This window comes from Monodelphis domestica, chromosome 2 (genome assembly GCF_027887165.1).
Source record: "Monodelphis domestica isolate mMonDom1 chromosome 2, mMonDom1.pri, whole genome shotgun sequence".
Taxonomy (NCBI): Eukaryota; Metazoa; Chordata; class Mammalia; order Didelphimorphia; family Didelphidae; genus Monodelphis; species Monodelphis domestica.
Window position 1 is genome coordinate 213,399,065 of NC_077228.1, and position 21,389 is coordinate 213,420,453.

The following is a 21,389-nucleotide window of genomic DNA, read 5'->3' on the forward strand; positions in this document are numbered from 1 at the left end:
TTTACTAATATTTTAAATAATAGTGGTGATAATGGGCATCCTTTCTTCACTCCTGATCTTACCGGGAGGGCTTCTAACTTAATTCTATTACAGATGATACTTGCTGATAGTTTTAAGTGGATACTACTCATCATTTTAAGAAGTGACCCATTTATTCCTATGCTTTCTAGTGTTTTTAATAGGAATGGGTATTATACTTTGTCAAAGGCTTTTTCTGCATCTATTGAGATAATCATGTGATTTCTGTTAGTTTTGTTATTGATGTGGCCAATTATGCTGATAGTTTTCCTAATAATAAACTATCCTTGCATTCCTGGTACAAATCCTACCTGGTCAAAGTGAGTGATCCTTGTGAAATGTTGCTATAGTCTCCTTGCTAGTATTTTATTGAACATTTTTGCATCTATATTCGTTAAGGACAGGGGTCACTTTCTTATAGGTGGGGGCCAATTGGGCTAATAGAGAAGGTAAGGGTGTCAGGTATAAAAAATTAAATTAGTCTCAATAAATAAAAATATTCTATTTTAGGAGATTTATTAATGATCATTAGAAATCAAGGAATAAAGAGGATACAAAATAAAGACAAAGTGCCTATGGCTGATCAGCCAGTTCAAACTCCTGCCTTGCCACCACCAAGCATGGGACAGGAAGTAAAGAGGCAGGACCCTCCATGTCCCCGCTTAATATCCCCTGTCTACAGGAAGTATGTAATGACAGGAAGTCAGTGGGCTCCCAGGAAATGTAGTTCTTTTTTAAGGTAACAGATTTTCTGAAGCTTCCTCGAACCCGTGAGAAGCCTCAAGGGAGGAAGATAGAGGAAGGATAGAAGTTCTGGATGCTGCGAGGGGGATGGCGGAGCCAACTTAGAGATATGAGGTGGCAGGAATGAGTCAGAAATCCAGGCCTTATTGATTACAAAGGAGCCACAGCAAAAACTCCGATCAGTGGACTACTCAGAAGGCTTATACCGTCCAAAGATCCAAATTTAATACCACACAGGTCGGAGACATGATAGAGAAAAGAAAGTGCCTGGCCGAAGGCCAGGTCCCAGGTGGGAGAGGTAGATAAGGAAAGGAATCAAAGATGGAGCTTGGCCAAGCTCCAGCTAGGACAGGCATCAGTGAGAGCTGAGATCTGTGACTTTATCTTATCTCAAGAGGAAGAGAGAGGGAATCGAGAGGCGGAGCTTGCTGTGGCCCAGTATTTAATCTCTTTGATATGCAAATATACACAATACATAGGGATGATTATCATTGGTCAATGACAAGGTATAGGTGTGGTTTCTCTCAGCCAGGTGAGCACAAAGAAACCTGTTTTCCTGCCTAACCTGGGGGAGGCTGGGGTCAAGGGTCAGAGGCTTTCCCAGCCATGTGCAAGACTGAGCATGCTCTCTTCTAAGCCACTCTGTACATACTGTTTCCCTTGCCCATAGCTAGGGGTGGACTGCTACATTTTCAATTATATACAGGGCTGAGATGGGAAGCTTCAGCCTCTGACAGAATCAAAACCTACTTATGAACACTGCTAGCAATGCTACCTAATATTGGCACCCATGACTCATGGGTCATAAGCTGGTCCCTACTCTGATGGGGTCGACAATATTGCTGTTCACTATACTAAAACCTACATTGATGCTGGTCCCTACTGTGGGTGACCATGACACTGCTGCTGATGCCTACTGCCAGCACCTACTTGACTGGTGAGTATCAGTAACTTGCTCTGGTTTGCATCTGAAATCATCTGAGTTCTCATCCTCTGATTTCTTCAAAACTTCTCTCTGGGCTCTTTTTTACCCATCATACCACAGTGGTCTACACATTCTGGATCATTCATTCTCCACACATCTTCCAGTTCATGCCTCTGATGGGTTGGTCCCTCCAGAATCTTCTGCTTTTCTCTGCCCTTCTAGTCCTGTTCTCAAGAGAGTTTAGCAATTTTCCAGCAAGACCTTTGGGTCAGACACCATATCTTAGTGGCTGGTCGGTACCTGCTTTCATCAGAATCTCCAGTTTCTGTAGGCCTGGTAATAGTTCACTTTCATTTTCTTTATACTGATGATCTAGATTTTTTAGGACCATCAACAGCAACTAGAGAATACAAACCCTGGTGGTATATTTATTCTCTCTTTTAATCCATTTAGCAGCCATTAGGATAATCTCACCAGGACATTTAGGGGCTTCAGGAAAGGCCAGCAAAACTTTTAGCTTCTGCAGTGCTTTTTATTATGTCTGGCCTATATACCCCTTTATTATGTATCAGGAGATGATTTTACTTCTAAAATTTTGTAACTGCAATTGCTATCTTTTATCATTCTTAATTAATATAAATGAATTCATATTATATATATTCAGTGGATACTGAATACTGTATAGCATGATGGACTCAAGAAGACTTGAGTTCATATCCTCCCTTACTTACACACTAGCTGTACAAGCTAGGCAAATCACCTTATTTCTGTCTGCCTCAGTTTCTTTGCTAAACTCTTTGAGAAGACTGTCTATAATCAGGGTCTCCACTTCCTTTTCTCTCCCTCTCACCCTCACTTTTTCCTCCTTTCCAGTCCAGCTGCCTACCTCATCATTCAACTGAAAATGCTCTCACTAAAGTTATGGACCATCAACTCACTACCAAGTCTAATGGCCTTTCTTCCACCCTCATCCTTCTTTACCTCTCTGAAGTCTTTAAAACTGTCAATGACTCTCTGCTCCTTAATCTTCTTTTCTCCCTAGGTTTTGAAATCCTCAAACCCTCCTTTCCCAGTTCTCTTCCCTCCTGTCTGACCACTCCTTCCCAGTCTCCTTTGCTGGATCATCTTCTAGGTCATGCTGGCAAAAAGTCAGTACGCCTCAAGGCTCTGCCCCAGGCCTTCTCTCTAGACTGTTTCACTTGATGATCTCATCAGCTCCTATGAATTCCATTATCATCTCTTTGCAGATGATTCTCAGATCTATTTATTCATCCCTAACCTCTCTCCTGACAGTTTCACATCTTCAGTTGCTTTATGGATATCTCAAAATGGACATTCTGGAGACATTTCTAACTCACGTGTGTAAGATCGAATTTATTTTTTCTCCCAAACTCTCCTGTCTCCCATTACTGTTTTTTTTTTAATTTTTAAAATTTTATTTAATTATTCAATTGAGAACATTTTTCCTTGGTTACAAGAGTCATGTTCTTTCCCTCCCCTCCCCTCCCCCTCTCCTGTAGCTGACGTGAAATTCCACTGGGTTTTACATGTGTACTTGATCAAAACCTATTTCCATATTGTTGATGTTTGCACTCTCCTCTTAATGTTGATGGCACCACCATTTCCCCAGTCATCCAGGCTTACAAATAACATCTGACCCTTGATTCCTTACTTTCATCCCCTCCATATTTTGGCATATAGGGCTGCTTAATATCTGCTTGTTGACTTGATTTGTAAAATGTGTATCAATAGCACCTGTTTCCCAGGGTTTGTGAGGATTAAATAAGAGCACATATAAAGCACTTTGTATTTCCTAAAGTGTTTTTATAATACGATTAATATTTTATATATGTGTGTGAATATACACATCTATATGCAGTTATGTGCATATGGCCTTCATACCCCTTTTTGGGGCAGCTAGGTAGCTCAGTGAGCACTGGGCTTGTAGTCAGGAAGAAATGAGTTCAAATTTTATCTCAGACACTGTGTGATCCTGGGTAAATCACTTATTCCTGTTTGCCTTCCTTTCCTCATCTATAAAATGAACTACAGTTTATAGCCTTAAAGTTTGTTTTGTTTAGGACTAACTCCAACCTTAATCTACCCTCCTTCTAATTTCCCATTCTCTTTCTCCTCTTTCCCTCCTATTTCCCTGTAGATAGAAATGTTTACACCAAATATCTAACTCCATGAGCATCTATTGTCTTCCTTCTTTTGACCAGGTGAGATAAAAGGAAGGAAGTATTAGCCACTTCCCCCAGTTCTCATTTTTTAGGGGCAGTTAGGTGGCTCAGTGGATAGAGTGCTGGGCCTGGAATCTGTAAGAACCAAGTTTAATTTCTTAGCTGTATGACCTTGGACAAGTCACTTATCCCTGTTGGCCCCCATTTCCCCATCTGTAAAATGAGCTAGAGAAGGAAATGACAAACCACTCCAGTATCAATGCCAAGAAAACCCCAAAGGGGGCCATGAAAAATCAGACACAACTCAAATGGCTGAATGACAATAATAACAAAAATCCTATTAAGATCTTTTTGTATGAGAAGTATATTTCCCTTTTCCTCTAGAATATGAATTAAAATTTCACATATAGAATTTCTAGGGGGAAAAACTGTGAAGACAGGATTAACTCACCCCTTCTCTATTTTTAGCTAAACAAATCAAGAACTTAAAGTACCCCTACCTGATACTAAGTAAGAGCAGTTGCAAGTCTTACTAGAGTAAGCTCAGACTTTCAAAGGTCACTGCCCCCCCACCTTGGGCAGTACTAGGCAAATTGAAAGACTATGATTGGTTCCTGTAAAGTGGGGAAGGGACAGGAAGTGACATAGAGAAAAAGGCTTTAAAAGGCCAGCTCAACAATAAAATATAATGGACTTCTCTACTAGCATCAATGCAATGGTCCAGGAAAATTCTGAGGGACTTATGAGAAAGAACATTATCCACATTCAGAGGAAGAACTGTGGGAATAGTATGTGTCCATTTCCTAGAAGGACATATCATGTGCTTCTCAACATTGACTTCAGAAGAAAACAAATGTTCTATGATCATTTCCTGTCTACTTATCAAGTAGTCAGTTTACACAAGAACATGTTGTTTACCTCAACAGAATATTTGCTACTTGAGAACAGGGACTGTTTTGTCTTTGTATCCCCAGTGCCTAGCAAATAAGCATTTAAATACTGAATTGTATTCAGTGCTTTACATTTATTTTGGATCCCCTCAGCATCTAACAGTACATTTCCCAAAAAGTAGATGTCTGATACTTTAAAAAGTTTAATAAAATGGTCCATTTTATTGAACAAGACTATTATTATTACTAAGAGTAGGAGGTCCCTATCACATAGACTATTTTTTTCCCTAAAAGGAGGATGAAATCATCCTCAAGAATTCATGGATCCAGTGGACTAAGGCAGCTGTGGCTCTGTGGTAAAGAGGGTCAGAAAAACCTGAGTTCAAATCCAGCCTTAGACACTTCCTAGTTGTGTGACCTTGGGCAAGTCATTTAAGTTCTGATTGCATAGGAGATAGCTAGGTTGTTCAGTGGATAGACTACTGAACCTGGTATTCAGGAAAACCCAAGTTCAAATCTGGTCTCAGATATTCTTCCTAGCTGTGTTACAATGCTAAAATTATCCTTTACATGTCTTAGAATCAATACCAATTATTGGTTCAGTGGCTCAGTGGATTGAGAACCAGGCTTTAGGTAGCTGAAGTGCATTTCAGATAGGAGGTTCAATAATAGCAAAAGCTTCAAATTTAGGGATACCTGCTGTCCTTGGATAGTGAAGAATAAGCAGAAGGCTCATGCTTAGTAGTCAGAGGAGCCAATGACAAGATATAGGAATGGTCTTGGATCATGGAGGGCTTTGGATAATGGGAAAACTTTTTTTTTAATCAAATAGGGAGTCCCTATCCCCATTTAGTATTGACATGAATTGGTATGAAGGAATAGGAAATAGTCGAAGGAGTTTCAGCCTAGACAGGCTATTCCTTAAACTCAGGGATTCAACCATATATCCTCAGAGTATTTCTGGGTTTACAAAACCCTATATCACTATAATTGCGTTTGAATCATTTACGTCATCTGTTCCATTGATCTACTTAAAAAAAATCTAGTGCCAAGGGATCAGCTAGTTGACTCAATGAGAGCCAGGCTGAGAGATGAGAGAAGTATCTCAGATACTTCCTAGCTGTGCTTAACCCCCAAATTGCTTAACCTTTATCACTTTTATGCCTTGGAACCAATATGCAGCATTGATTCTAAGATAAGGGTTTTAAAAAATCCAGTGCCAAATTATTTAAATGATTATGGCTTTATAAACTTTATTTTGAGATCTGGTACTTCTAGGCTTCCTTAATTTAGGGTTTTTTTCCCCCATTTCTTTTCATTATCTTGCTTGAGATGCTCAAACTTTTGTTCCTCCAGATACATTCTGTTATTTTTTGTCTATAACTTTAAAACTATATTGTAATTGTATTAGTATGGTACCAAATGTGTAAATTAATTTAGATGATATCACAAATTGTATTATATTGGCATGATCTAACTATGAGGAATTAATATCTTGTTGTTTTATATTTAGGTTAGATTTAGATGACCTATTTATGCAAAAAATGCTTTATAGTTGAGCAAGTCTTTAGGGTGTCTTGGTAGATAGATAGATACTTTAGTCTCTAGATTTTTTTGAAAGATTTCTTTTTTTGTCTCTTCTTACGAGGTTTTATATGTAATTTATAGAAAGCTATTGATTGTGGGTTTATATTATATCTCACTACTAAAATTATTTCAATTATTTTTTAGTTGAATTTCTAGGATTATTTAGGTATCACATAGTTAGGTGGTACAGTGAATAGAGCACTGGACCTGGAGACAGAAAGACTAAATTTGACTCCAGACACTTACTAGCTATGTGACCTTGAGTAAGTAATTTAATTTCTACTTGCCTCAGTTTCCTCAACTGTGAAATTGGAATAATAATAATATTTGTTGTTAGGGTTATTATGAGAATCAAAGAATTTAAAATGTGTCAAGTACTTAGCATGGTGCCTAGGACACAGTAGGCATTACATTTATTTTATTTTTACATATTATTCATTTTTGTAATAAAGTAATCTTTTAAAACCCAAACCCCAAATCATATGCCCATATAGTGAGAAATCATATGCTTTTCTTCTGCGTTTTTCCTCCCATGGTTCTTTCTTTTGATGTGGATGGCATTCTTTCTCATAAATCCCTCAGAGATGTTCCTGGATCGTTGCATTGTTATTAGTAGCAAGGTTGATTCCATTTGATGGTTCCACAGTGTATCAGTCTCTGTGTACAATGTTCTCCTGGTTCTGCTCCTTTCACTCTGCATCACGTCCTGGAGGTCATTCCAGTTCACATGGAATTCCTCCAGTTCATTATTCCTTTCAGCATAATAGTATTCCATCACCATCATATGCCACAATTTGTTCAGCCATTCCTCCATCAAGGGACACCCCCTCATTTTCCATTTTTTTGCCACCGCAAAGAGCATGGCTATTAATATTTTTGTAGGACCCTTGTTTATTATCTCTTTAGGGCACAAACCTAGTAGTGGTATTGCTGGATCAAAGGGCAGACATTCTTTTAAAGCCCTTTGGGCATAATTCCAAATAGGCATTACATTTATGTTATTGCTATATTTCCATTTCTATTATTATTATATAATTTCTAGTGTTATATTATGTACATTTCTAGTATTATATAATTCCATCATTATTATATCATGCACAAATAGCTATCCTTTCCCTTACCTTCTCTTTTGCCTTAGCATACTCTTTGAATTTCTTTTTCTTATTTATATAACTATAGTAACTATGACCTGTTATTAGAACAAAGTTAGCTAACCTTTCCCTGTCCCCTCCTCTTTCTTTGGACATTGGAGTTTTGTCTGAGAAGGTCCAACATCAGATCTTTTCTCTGCTATCTTAGGGAGCTAAAAAAAAAAAAAGAGGCTATTCACAAAAAAAATCACACCTAACTCTTGAGCCCCCCAGATCAGAATTCAACTCAGATAATTCGGACAGAATATAGTCTCTGGACTGATCTTCCAGTTCTGTAGATCCCAACTAGTTACTTGCTCCCTCCTCTACCTCCCCTTCCTAGGCATGTAATGATATTGATATTTAGAATAAGCATTTATAGTTAAGGATGGATTTTTATTGAAAGCAACAAATCAGGATAAAGAGACATTAAATAAAACAGAAGAAAATTAGATGGAAGCCTTTATTCAAAAACAGACATGGAAAGGGAAGTTGAGGAGATTAAAAAGCTTCTAGAGTTCTCTTCAGCTCTCCTTAAAGTGGCTCCTGTCCAATTTCTTGATTCCATCCAGTAGAGCCAGTGCTCTGCTCTCCTCTGATCTCCCACAGGAAGGCTGTATGTGCCATCTGTGCTCAGTCTGTCTCATCTGTCATAGGCTACATGCCCTTCTTTATACAACTCTTGGATGTGATTCAAATCTGCCCCTGGCTCAAAGATCAATCTTTCTCTCAGGGTTGGGAGGGACTACTTATCATAATTACATATCCCGGAATGTTAGTTAGATCTCGAACCCCAGAAACACTAACATTTCTGAAACCATACCAAAGAATAGTACCGGGTGGCTGAGGTCTAGAGATGGGTGGTCCTAGGTTAAAATTCAGTGTCAAATACTTCCTAGCAATGTGAACCTGGGTAAGTCACTTAACCTCAGTTTCCTAGACCTTTTTGTTCCTGAGTCTAAGATGGAAGGTAGGTAAAGGTTTAAAAAATAATATTGATAATGGACATCCTTTATTTAGCAACCAGTATTTTCAAATAAAATGGATTGTCTTTCTACCCTAAGAGTCTCCACAAATAAAACACTACGTAGGAACTGTATAGTTAGAAATACTTGAACCCCTAAAACTACATTACCCAAAATTCCTTTCTGTATTACCTAGAATCCTTTTCCCTTTTCCTGAATCCTCGAGTTTTGCTTGATAGTATTTAAGTTGGCTAAAACTCCTCCCACGCTTTTTTACTCACCACCAGGCTGAGTTCGGCTAGCTCTTTTACTTTATTATTCATAAAACTTTTAAAATAGAATAGTTATTGAATATTCATTTAAAAACCCACAGAACCCTTTCTCTATGTTTCCTGAACCAAAGACCTCAATAATCAAAGGCAAGGCTAATTAATTGATTTCAGTAAACAATGTCTCCCTTCTTTGAAACATCACCTTCTGAGCTATTTATCTGGCTCAGACAGTCTACCACGGACGGGTGATCCCTTCTCCTCAGTCCCTGCTTAGCTACGTATGGGGTATATGGGGTGCCCAGAGAACTAGTAACCCTGGTGTGAGAGTTTGCTGAGCCCTCTTCAGGGCTGCTTGTTCACTATTACTATCTACCTTTCCCCCAACTCTCACCGGAGGCTCCAAGAAGCTGTAGCATGTACCTCATTGAAAACATTTTGGCTGATGGGTTAAACCAGGTTGAGGGTAACTGACAGGGCTGTTGCTAAGTTAGAGGAGATATTACCCCCCCCCCCCCAAGCATGTGAAGACTTCTCCTAGCGGAAGGGGCAGATGAGAACAATTTGTTCCAAAGGCCATGAAGGGCAACTGGGTACTCCATGATTATCTCCACTTCTGCTTTGTTGTTTTCTGTGTCAAGGTCGTTCTCCTTGGTACAGAACAGGAACAAAATAAGAAATAAGCAGCTCTGCTAATTTCCATCTACTTCTTCTGTATGCATCCACTTCAACCTTCCATTATAACTGAATAGGCCTTGTTGTTATCTTCGCTTTCTTTGTTAGCATCAGTTTATTCTGAGCTATAACACCCAGACTTGACCCTAATTTTACAGGACCATGGCACTTTCTTATATTCATTCCTTGGCTTTGCTTATCTCTTCTGTGTATTTTTTTTCCCTCCAGTAATGTTTTATTGTATTTTCCTCAATTACATGTAGAAACAATTTTTAACATTTAATTTTTGACATTTTGCCATCCAGATTCTCTCTCTTCCTTCCCCTCTCCCCTGAGATGGTAAGCAATTTGATATGGGTTACACATGTAACTATACATATTTCATAGTGTGAAAGAAGACATATCACACACACAAGAAAAAAAACTCATAAAGGAATTAAAGTGAAAATATGCTTTGATCTGCATTCAGATTCCATCAGTTTTTCTTTGGTGATCAGTAACATTTTTGATCAGGAGGCCTTTGTCGTCTTGCATTGTATTGTTGATAATAGCTAAGTACTTCACAATTAACCATTGTATAGTATTGCACTTCTGGGGTATAATGTTCTCTTGGTTCTGCTCCTTTCACTTTGCATCAGTTCACGTAAGTTTTCTGAAGTTGTCCTGTTCATCATTTCTTAGGGCACAATAGTATGCCATTACAATCACATACCACAATTTGTTGAGCCATTCCCAAGTTAATGGATATCCTTTCAGTTTCTTTTGTACTAAAGAAAATTATTTTTTTTTCAATCCTTTCTAAAAATTACTATTTGCCTACTTACGTGATTTGAGAGACTTAGTTTTTTTGCTAACCCCCTTGAGAAGGTGTGACTTGGAGGAAGGAGAGTCCTACCACATAAGCTTTAGTTTCCTCTTGGTTGGAGGAGGCTCTTGAGAATTTTGAAGCTATGAAAGATTTCCTGTTGTCATATAAGAATTACACAGATGACAAAAGATTTACTTAGCCATAGCATGGATAAGATATTCAGCAAAGGGTCCAAGTTGTGTATTATTATTATTCTAAAATGCAAAGTTTAAATTCTTTTGAAAGAAATTTCAGGATAAGAAACATGCTACCTCTCTGAATCCAGAAAGTGAACTGTTTGGAGAAGGCACCATGAAGATGCCTGCACAGACCACACACTACACCAAAAGATCCAGAGTGAACTTTGGGATGTAGTGTTTGAACTGTGTAGGGTTGAATGCATTTGTTTTTTTATATATACTCTTATGCTGAAGGGGACTGGGTTTTTGTCAATGCGCCTAGCAATCATTGGTTTTGTTCTCTTTTCCTTTTATCCCCAAATTATTGTAATTTCAAAGTTTGTTATGTTTATGAGATGCATTGGAGAGACCAGTCTTCCACAGATCTCAGGGGGAATGTATAATTGAAAATCTGTTACCCTAAAAAAGAACTACATTTCCTGGGAGCTCACAAACTTCCTGTCATTATGTACTTTCTGTAGAAAGGGGATAAATTCAGTGGGTGGTCCTGCTCAGGGCTCTCTTTCCTTCCTGTCCCAAGCATGGTAGTGGTAAGCATGGGGGTTTTAATAGGCTGATTAGCCATAGGCATGTGGTTTTATTTTGTATTCCTTTTATTCCTTTATTTCTAATGATCTTTAATAAATCTCTTCAAATGTAATATTTTTAACATTTAGATTTAATTTTAATTTTTACAGTAGCTTCCCTCATTTCCATACATCAACATACATGGTAACCTCAGTATAATTGAGACATATGTCAAATGTGAGGGGGTTACTAACTCCTCTATTGGGGTGCTCAGGGAGGGGTAATATCTTTGGTATGGAGGGCTTGTCGTGCCCTTCTAGGGCAGCTCTCCAGCCACTGACCCTCACCTGACACCCAGCTCTCACTTGTGGCTCCTAGTAGCTGCTAGCATGTGGCAGCGGCCACACCCCGGGCAATGGCTTCAACAGGCCGGCTAAACCTTGTGAGGGTAGCCATCGGGTCAACGTCGACCCCTGGTGAACTAGGGCTTTGCTCACCCAGCATGTGAAGACTGCTTTGGCGGAACAGGCGGAAGAAACCAACAAGAAGGTTCAACAGCTGAGATGGCGATGCAGCAAGGCACTGTGGAGTGCTTAGGGCATGATGGAGCACAAAAGACAACTTGGCCATCCAATGCAGCTGAGGAAGTCTCCAGGTATAACGACTTCGTGCCAATGGACCCAGGCTTCCAACGCCGAGAGAGTGGGACTGTCTCTGTGCATCGACTTTTCCACTTAAATCTTCATGCACAAATGTCTTTGTGCACAAAAACACACAGACAATCGTCATCCTCGGTTCGAGAGACAACCAACAACAACATTGGTCACTTTATGTCCTTAGTGGACTAGGGAACCACAGCAATGGTTTGGCACAATTAGTCCCCTGGGACAATTATGTTTCAACTTTTTTGAACAATTTTTTCAACAATATCTTTAAAATTTTTTTAATTTAAATGTTAAATTTATTTTTATTCTTTTTCCTCTTCTTTTAAAAATTTATTTATTTTAAGTATTCTTTTCTTTTTAAATTTTGAATTTAAAATTCTCTCTCCCCAACCACCTGAAGGAGGCAAGAAATATAACATCAATTAAACATGTAAAATCATTCAAAACATATTTCCATATTAGCCATATTAAAAAAAAAACAAGAAACATAGAGTGAGAAAATTATACTTCAATATGCTTCAATTACTTCAAGTGTTTGTCAGTTCACCCTCTAGATATGGATAACATTTTTTAACATGAGTTCTTTGAAATTGTTTTGGATCACCATATTGATCGGAGTAGCAAAGTCTTTCACAGTTGATCATCATTACATTACTATTACTGTGCACAATGAGTTCCTAGTATTTCTCACTTCATTTTGTATTAGTTCATATAGGTTTTTTTTAATACTTTTTATAATTTCATTATCTCTGAAATAAAACACTGTCTAACCTGTGTTCTAGTAAAGACCTGGGAAAAATTCTCCTAGTCCACTTGACTCCAGTCTTCGGAAATATTGTTCCTTCCACACTACCCACTCTCTTCTTAATCCCTTACTTCTATCTTTATACCTTCACAGAAATTTTTTTGTTCAAGTTCACTGAAGACTCAATTCAGTGATGTTCCTTTAAAAAAAAAAGCCACAGTGTTTTATTGATGCTGTTTATCCTGACACTAGTCATTCCCTATACTATCTCCAGATGGAAACTTCCCTTTTGAGAAACACAAACAAGTAAAAAACTTGTGATAAGAGACCTTACTTGATTGACTGGGTATATAGAATATTCTATCCTTGTAATTCCCTACCTCTCTGTTGAGAATGAAAAAGTAGCTTTCACTGTTTTTTGGGAACACAAGTTTTTCAGTTTTTCAAATAAAAAGAGGTGCTTCTCCTGGTTCCCCTTCCCTCACTGAGAGCATGTACAGCTGCCATTCTGGTCAACTGTCAGGGAACACTGGAAATTGGCTTCTGGCCATGCCTGGCTCGTCCTTTGATAGTGCCCTAATTGGCTTCTGAGCTGGAAGAGCTGATAATATGGGGTGCCACAGTTGTGTAAGATTTAAATTAATATCCAATAACTCCAAGTATATATTTTATAAGATTTGTTGGTAATCACTTGAAGTAGAAGAAATAAAAATAGAAGTACAAAGCTTAAGTATGACCATGTGAATAAAATTCTCCTGCCTGGCTCTCCCTCCAACCTATACTGGCTGTGTTCCGGGGAAGAAAGGAGGTTGGAGCTACACAAAACTTATATCCTCCCTATGTTAGCACGTAACATGAGAAGGAACATGGGAAACTGGGATTTAGAGGCCTGGCGAGCAAAAGTCTAATTACACAGTTGGTAGAACAAAGAGATGGTTTCTGGCTGGTGACCCTTTTAGATGTACCTTCCAGGTGGCAGGATATGATTCCATTGGGGGGAGAAAGATGGTTTTTCTTTAGCCTGTCATATTGGAAGCAGCGGCTATTACTCCTTACATGCAGTATGGTCTTAATTAGTGGGCTTGGACAGAGTGGGCTACTTTTGCTTCTCTTTTTGTGTCTCCATTTGTTTGTTTTTTAAACCCTTACCGTCAGTCTTGGAATCAAATCTTGGAATCAATACTGTATATTGATTCCAAGGCAGAAGAACGGTAAAGGCTAGGCAACGGGGGTGAAGTGACTTGCCCAGGATCACATAGCTGGGAAGTGTCTGAGGCCAAATTTGAACCTAGGACCTCCCATCTCTAGGACTGGTTCTCAATCCACTGAGCTACTTAGTTGCCCCCTTGTATCTCCATTTGTAAGCAATCAAATCAATCTGGCGGGCATTGAAAGGTCCAAAAAGACGGGGAGTATTAGCAGCAAGGGCAATAAGGGGAGGGTCTCCTAGAACAACTGTAGTTGTAGAAGCCGCAATAGGATTGAGTTTATAACAAGGAAAACATTAGCAGTGGAGGCCACAGTAATGAATTCAAGCATGGCTGTTTGATCAGACAATACCTAGCTCAGAGGTAATATATGAAGTAGCCCTACAAAAAAAAATAATTTATGTCCCAAGAAGGTTTAGCATTCTATGTTGGCATTTGTGATGACTTAATAGTAATAAGTTTGGACATGAAATTCTATTCTAATCATTCTTTACTGCATGGTATAATTCTTTAATTCTTCACATTCCTTTTTCTAAGTGGGAATAAATGACTGGTTCTGTTTTTGATTCATGTTTGGGTACCTTTTGTGTGTTTCTCCTATCTGGGGAACCCTTTGGACTTTTGAGCTATAAGTATCAATATTATCAGAAACTTACTGGTAACACCAGAGTTGGGATTGAATTTGAAAATGGAGAGTTTACTTCTCATTATTAGGGATTGAGGTGTGACTGTGAAAATACGAGTTTTAAGACTGTGAATTGCCCAAACTGTAAAGATAATTTTCAGCGTCTTGATTTTATATCAAAAATAAGTGGTCGCCATGGGAAAAATTCCCAAATATGAAATACCCAAGTCAGCTGGGTTTTTTGGAGATTTTAATTAATATAAATGAAGGAATTAAGGAAAGGGAAAGAGACAGAGTAAGAAGAAATAGTAGGAAAAGGCTAGGGCCTAGGCCAATGGCCTAGACCTTTCTCTTTAAGAGAGAAACTAAGTCAGTCTTTAATCACTCACCACAAGATCTTTCCAAGCAAAACTCTAGTGTTCAGAGACCCAGAAGCCTCCTCTGACTCCTGACCTCCAATTCAGCAATCAAAGCTGAATTGGTTCAGAAAGCTCCTTTTAAAGAGAAATTTCTCTTGTGTCACCTCCCCTAAATTTTCACGTTTACCAATCACACTAGACACTTTTCCTAGGACAGCCCATTCTTAGTTTTTAGTTCTCACCTTCTCTGGGTAGATTATATCTTCTGAGTACTTCACACCTCTTTTTTAAACTTGCCCCTTGCAAGTTGCCTGACCTTTTAGTGATTAATTTGACCTTCATAGGTACTTAGCATCCTTTTGTATTAGATCTAAAAATAGACCTAGCTTAAGGTTTTGGCCTCACTATAAGTATGAGTTAAGTACCTTCATTGTTCACTAAGGAGTTTTACAACTTTATCTTCCCCTAAAGTATGCCTAAGTATGGGTGGAGTCATTTTAAAGTTCCCAATACATTCCTGATCAAGTACCTCCATTGTTTAAATGGAGAATAACCTTAACCTTAACCTTAAGATAATGTTCCAAGGTAGAGGCTGAGAAAATTTAAGATTCACAGGGGTAATGCAGAACTGAACTGGAACAGTTCACAATGACTAGATAAAGGGCAGAGACTTTTGTCCAGGTAGCCAGACTCTTCTCCAGGCTGTATACTAGAGTGAGGTGGACTTCCTGTGATATTTTCATTTACATAGTTATTTGTTGTCCAGTTGGTCAGTCACATACAACTTTTCATGACTCCATGGACCATAGCACAGCAGGAATTTCTATCCTCCAGCCTCTCTCAAAGTCCGTCCATGCTCATGTTTGTTGTTTCCATGATACTATCCACCCATCTCAACCTCTGCCATTCCCTTCTCCTTTTGTCTTCAATCATTCCCAATATCAAGATCTTTTCCAGTGAGTACTGCCTTCTTATTATGTAGTCAAAGTTTTTAAACTTTAGCTTCAGTATTTAACCTTCCAGTGAATTTAGCATATTTTTTTTCTGAAATCTGGAACTGCTGGACAAATTAATGACTCCACCAATCTTCCTTCAGTCCTTCCAACACTTGACTATTCTCATCTTTTGTCAACTTTGCTAATTTGCATGGAATGAGAGGAAAGTTCAGTGTTATTAGTGATTTGCATTTCTTTTAAAGTTGATGATTTAGATCATATTTTCATGTAGTCATTATAATTCAGAGTTATTCTTTTGAAAATGATTCCCATTTTTAACCTCTTATCTACTTCAAAATGGCACATGGTGGTGTTTTGATTACTTGTATATTTTGGATATTATACTTTATCATTTATCTTTTAAATACCCATCATTTCCATTCTTTCTTAGCTTCCAAAACATTACTTTCTCCTGCTTCTCTTCCAAAACCTCTAACACAGCTCCTTCTCTGTTTTCTTCATTGGCTTTTCATTCCATTCTTAACCTTAATCTCTCTTCTGTACAGTCTTCTCTGGCAATCTCATTCATTCTTACATTCTTAATTATCACTTCAATGCAGATAATTCTCAACCCTGATTTCTCTTCCAGGTTCCATACTTACAACTTCCTACAGGGCATATAAACCTGAGTGAAGTCAAGTTAACAAGCTTCATAAGGACTTTAGATGCCTGATCCCTTAATTTTACAGATAAGGAAGCTGAGGGCTAGAGAAGTGTGGTGATTTGTCTAAAGGAACAAGAAACATAACTAGTTAATAATAGGATTTATATAGGCTTTAAGGTTTACAAAACACTTCGCATAATACTCCTCTTTTTATCCTTACAACAACCTTGTGAGATAGATGCTATTATTAGCATTGCCATTTTACAGGTGAGAAAACTGAGGCTGGGCGATCATACAGCTTAGAGTATGCTTAGTAAACACCTTTTTTTTTTTTAAACCCTTACCTTCTGTCTTAGTATCAATTTGAAGACAGAAGAGGAGCAAAGGCTTGGCAGTTGGGTTACCCAGGATCACACAGCCAGGAAGTATCTAAGGTCAAATTTGAACCCAGGTTTTCTCAACTCTATACCTAGTACTAACCTACTGTGTACTAACCTGCCCCTCTAAGTAAGTTTCTGAAGGAGATTTGAACTCAGGTCTTCCTGACTCTCTTTCTACTACACCAGTCCTACTTTAATCCTAAAATGGAGATTGTTCTTTCCCCAAATCTAGCAGGCATATCAGGCTATACCTGACTCTCCTCTGTTTCTCTGATAAATTTTGTGGTGGAAAGAATACTTGTAGAGCCATAACTAGGGAAGGGTAATTAATTGGAGTCTTGTGCCAAAACACTGAAATTTACAGAATGTATAGAGTTTAGTCTGGATATGTCAACAAGCAGAATAAGCAAGAACTATTTAGCAAAAATAATTAGTTAAGATAGAAAACTACTAGAAAGTCATACTGCTGGTGAACTCCTTTGCTTGAGTCAGTCCAGCATCATTCCCAGGAAGCTGCCTCTCCTACAGCATCAGGCTGAGCCTTCTTCCCCACCAAAGAGTGACGTCCTGAGGCTTCTGAGGTCTAAGGTTTCTCCTTGAAATTCTTCCCCTGTAATATGTGTTCTTTGCTTGATCCCATCAACTAGAGGGTCTTTAGATAAACAGAGCAGCAGGGAAAGTTGAAATACTCTTTGAAGAAGAGGATAATACCCTGTTTTTCAACGAATTCAACAAACCTTTATTAAGAGCTTACCACATACAAAGCTCTATGATACACATTGTAGATAAAAAGATGGGAAAACAAATCCAGGAGTTCCTGTCCTCAAGGAATATATAATTTTAAAAAGAAAATTTCTGAGTTTAGCAAACATGAAAGAAAATGGGTATTTCCATATCCTTTGTAGAACAGAGAAAGAGGATTGATTATTTATGAAACTATAGTGGTTAGAGGACTGGATATAAACTCAGGGAGTACCCAGCTCAAATCCTAACTCAGATACTTATGTGACTAGGACAAGTCATTTAACTTTTATCTGCCTCAGTTTTATCATTTGTAAAATCATAATAATAATGGCACTCACTTCCTAGTAGGTTGTGAAGAAGCATTTTGCACATCTTAAAATGATATATAAATGCTAGCTATACTTTAACCTGTTATTATTAAGAAGTTGTCTTGCTTGTCTGTGATTGTGGTTTTCTTTTTGTTCCCTCCTGTGAATGAAAAAAAATCTTTTCTTCCTCCCTCCCTCCCTCCCTCCCTTCCTTCCTTCCTTCCTTCCTTCCTTCCTTCCTTCCTTCCTTCCTTCCTTCCTTCCTTCCTTCCTTCCTTCCTTCCTTCCTTCCTTCCTTCCTTCCTTCCTTCCTTCCTTCCTTCCTTCCTTCCTTCCTTCCTTCCTTCCTTCTTCATTCATTCGTTCCTTCTTTCCTTCCTTCCTCCCTCCTTCATTTCTTTCCTTCTTCCTTTTTCTTTTCTTTCTTCCTATTCTTGTGCTACTTTCTCTTATCCCATTTCTGAGAAAAAGAAAAGAAACCCAAACCCTTGTAACAAATATGCATAGTCAAGCAAAATTAATCCCTACACGGGTTTATTAGAAAATATATGCCTCATTCTGAAAGTGAGTTTTCTAGAATCATGGCCACTCACTGCACTGACCCTAGTGCTCCAGATTTTCAAAGTTAGGAGCGGAGTGTCTAATAAAAACGCCCAGACTGTCCTCCCAAAGCTCTAGCAATGGTTCAGGAAAGGTCTAATTCTTCCTAAATTGAGCGGCTAAAGCAAGCCTGGCTCCCAGGCACATCTAAGGAGGTCCTTTGGGGCACAGTAATCTCACGAGCGCATCCCCCCTCCCCCCCGACCACCACATGGTCCCCTTGCAAGGGCTGATTTAGGGTACCAAATTATACGGGTGTAAATCTGGGAAGAAGGCACACCCCCAAACCACAAATTGAGCACTGAATTCACTAACCGAAAAAAATCTGTTCAAAGATCACGTGCTTTCTCTCACCTGCACTGCAAGAAAAGACCAGTAGGGGTTAGTGCATGTTAGGGAAAGGCTCAATACTTGTTTGGGGAGAGAGAAATGCAAACCTACATTTGGAAAGGAAATTGGACTCAATGAATCCAGGAGCAGCCTCGAAGAAGGGATAGAGCGCAATAGAATAACATTTGGAGATTTTACATTGAGTTGAAAAACGGGAGATAGACTTTACTCCACTATGGATCTCGAACCTAGGACACTTTGTTTAGAAGACTAACGCCTTAACCATTAGGCCATTTGGACAAAGAAAAGAGCACGTCACGTGGTCTTTGGTAAACCAGGAGAGTGAATTGAAAAAGAGGCTGAAAAAGCTGGTTTATTAACCTCTCCCAGAACAAGTCTGGCAACCCATTCACCGGCTTCCTTCTTTGCTGCTTCCAAGTGTCACTTTATATTTACGGAAACGTACTACTTGGTTTTGCAAATCCCATCCACATCTTTTTTTTTTTAAATGGCTGTACCGAAACCAAGATGCATAATCAGATTTTGACCTTGGCCTACGTATAGCTCCCAAATTCTATCTCCAAATCCATTTTGCTTGCACTGAAAATGTTACGCAATGCACATCCTGGCAGAAGACATAAATGGATAATATTTCACTTGGTCATGATCCATGATCACGTGTACGTGGGGCGCTAGTGAAATGAGGAGCATGGGTACCCGCAGACTAGATGAGGCCCTGCCAAGAACGGGTCCCCAGGGAGCGATTTTCCTCAGCAGAGGAAACTCAAATCCAGCATTTCCAATCCTGGATGGGAACCTGCAAAGAGCATTCTCAGAATGGATTAGATCCACGCTAAAATGTCATCCGACCACGAAGGGACTCGAACCCTCAATCTTCTGATCCGAAGTCAGACGCCTTATCCATTAGGCCACGCGGTCGCCTTACAGCATTTTCTACAGCGGATGGGAGGACCTGACATATGCGGTATGGTAACGGGAAGAGGGTCTCCAGCCCAAATCCAGAAGGTAAGTGGGAACTAAGGACCCCGGAAACAGGAAAATCCGAAATGTAATTTTACTTTGCAGTCCAGCCCATGCTTATGTCGCCTCGCAGCTGCAGAACTCTCTGGGGAACCCAAGGAAATTAGTAGAGAAAGAACACTTCTCCCTACCTCCGCTACGCCACTACTGATACAAATAACTAATCTCTTTCGAGATTCATTTCCACAGGGACCGCGTGGCCTAATGGATAAGGCGTCTGACTTCGGATCAGAAGATTGAGGGTTCGAGTCCCTTCGTGGTCGAATCATTTTAATTCCAAAAGGGGTGTGGGGAAACAAATCACTGCGCTTTAGAGGGCTGCAATGTTTTGAAACAAATCAATAAGATGAATCCCTTACAAATACTGAAAATGCAGAAAGCTGAGCGGAAAACCCCGGCAAGCGCGATTCGCGTCTCAGAATCTAAGCTGGCCTCCACTGGAACGTTAGGCACTGGCGCTTCTCCTAGCGTTTCTTAAGACGGAAACTCTAGGGAGAGGAATCCCTGCGCCCTCCCCGCTCCCCGGCAGACCGCAAGGACAGAAGAACCTCTAAATCTCCAATCCATAATGTGGTTGCCCGTTCCGGAACGTAGAGAGCCACAGCGCGGGTTCTTGCACCATAGAACCCCATCCCCCACTCTACCAACCAGGTGGGAAGGAACCGGCGCGTGGTGCGACGAAGAAGAGGCATGTGATCAGCAGCTCGCTACAGGAAGCCCCAGTGGCCTAATGGATAAGGCACTGGCCTCCTAAGCCAGGGATTGTGGGTTCGAGTCCCATCTGGGGTGGAGCGAAAGCTCACTTTTTTTTCATCTTGGCTCTGAACAGTGATTAAAACAGAAAAAAAGAATCCTCTTTCCAATTCAGCTCATTTTCTTAATTTTAATTTTTCTTTAAATTGTGAACTTAAAAATTAAATTTTTAAAAAATTCTTAAAATTATAACCTTTAACTTTTAACTAAGAACTGACTAGTCACTAAGAAAGAAACCCCCCATGAGAGAGAGAGAGAGAGAGAGAGAGAGAGAGAGAGAGAGAGAGAGAGAGAGAGATTGAGAGAGAGAGAGAGAGAGAAACTATATGAAGATAGTAGGTTTTTAAATCTATCTTTATCTATTGTTACCAATTTTTAAACATCCTCACCCCAAAAAAACTGATTAGCTATAAAGAGCTCCCCTTCCACTCCATATATAAATTTAAAAAAAAAATTTTTTTTTATTTTTAACCTCTCTCACCTCCCCAGTAAACTGATTAACTAGAGGGGAAAAGATTCCTTTGGTGCAGATATAGTACTTTTGTTTTTTATTCTGAACTTTTAGATATCTTTCCCAAAGAACTCTGATTAGCTATAAAGAAGCCTGCCCATCTAGTCCATATAAAATGAGTCTATGTATACACATTTAAAAAATAATTTAATTTAAAAATTTTGAATTTTTCAACTTCCCCACCACCATCAAAAACTGCTTAGTCACCAAAAAGAAGCACGCGCACACACTGGCGGGCGCACACACACATTTTTAAAAATTAAAAATATTTTTTGTTCTGAGCTTTTAAATACTCCTATCCCAAAGAGCTGATTAACTATAAAAATAAAGCCTTTGCTCCCAACAAGTCTCTCTCTATATTTTAATTATTTAAAAATTTTTAATCTTTTCAACCCCCCTCTCTCACATACAGACTGATTAGCCACCCTCCAACTGGTGTAGATCTTTTTTTTTTAACTTCATTTTTTTGTTCTGAACTTTTAAACACCCTGACACCAAAGAACTCAGATCAGTCATAAAAAACGAAGCCCCATGGACAGCTTGCATTTATTCTTATTTTTTATTCTAAACTTATCTCCTCT

At 39.0% G+C, this 21,389-nt stretch overlaps 3 non-coding genes across 3 annotated transcripts; 2 read left to right on the top strand and 1 right to left on the bottom strand.

Annotated features, from left to right (window-relative positions):
- Positions 1 to 19,369: 19,369 nt before the first annotated feature.
- Positions 19,370 to 19,442, bottom strand: TRNAR-UCG (transfer RNA arginine (anticodon UCG)). The gene has a single exon. It is a non-coding gene; the product is annotated as a tRNA-Arg (tRNA).
- Positions 19,443 to 19,734: 292 nt separating this feature from the next.
- Positions 19,735 to 19,807, top strand: TRNAR-UCG (transfer RNA arginine (anticodon UCG)). The gene has a single exon. It is a non-coding gene; the product is annotated as a tRNA-Arg (tRNA).
- A 453-nt stretch (positions 19,808 to 20,260) lies between these two features.
- TRNAR-CCU (transfer RNA arginine (anticodon CCU)) lies at positions 20,261 to 20,333 on the top strand. Its single transcript has one exon. It is a non-coding gene; the product is annotated as a tRNA-Arg (tRNA).
- The last annotated feature ends 1,056 nt before the right edge of the window (positions 20,334 to 21,389 follow it).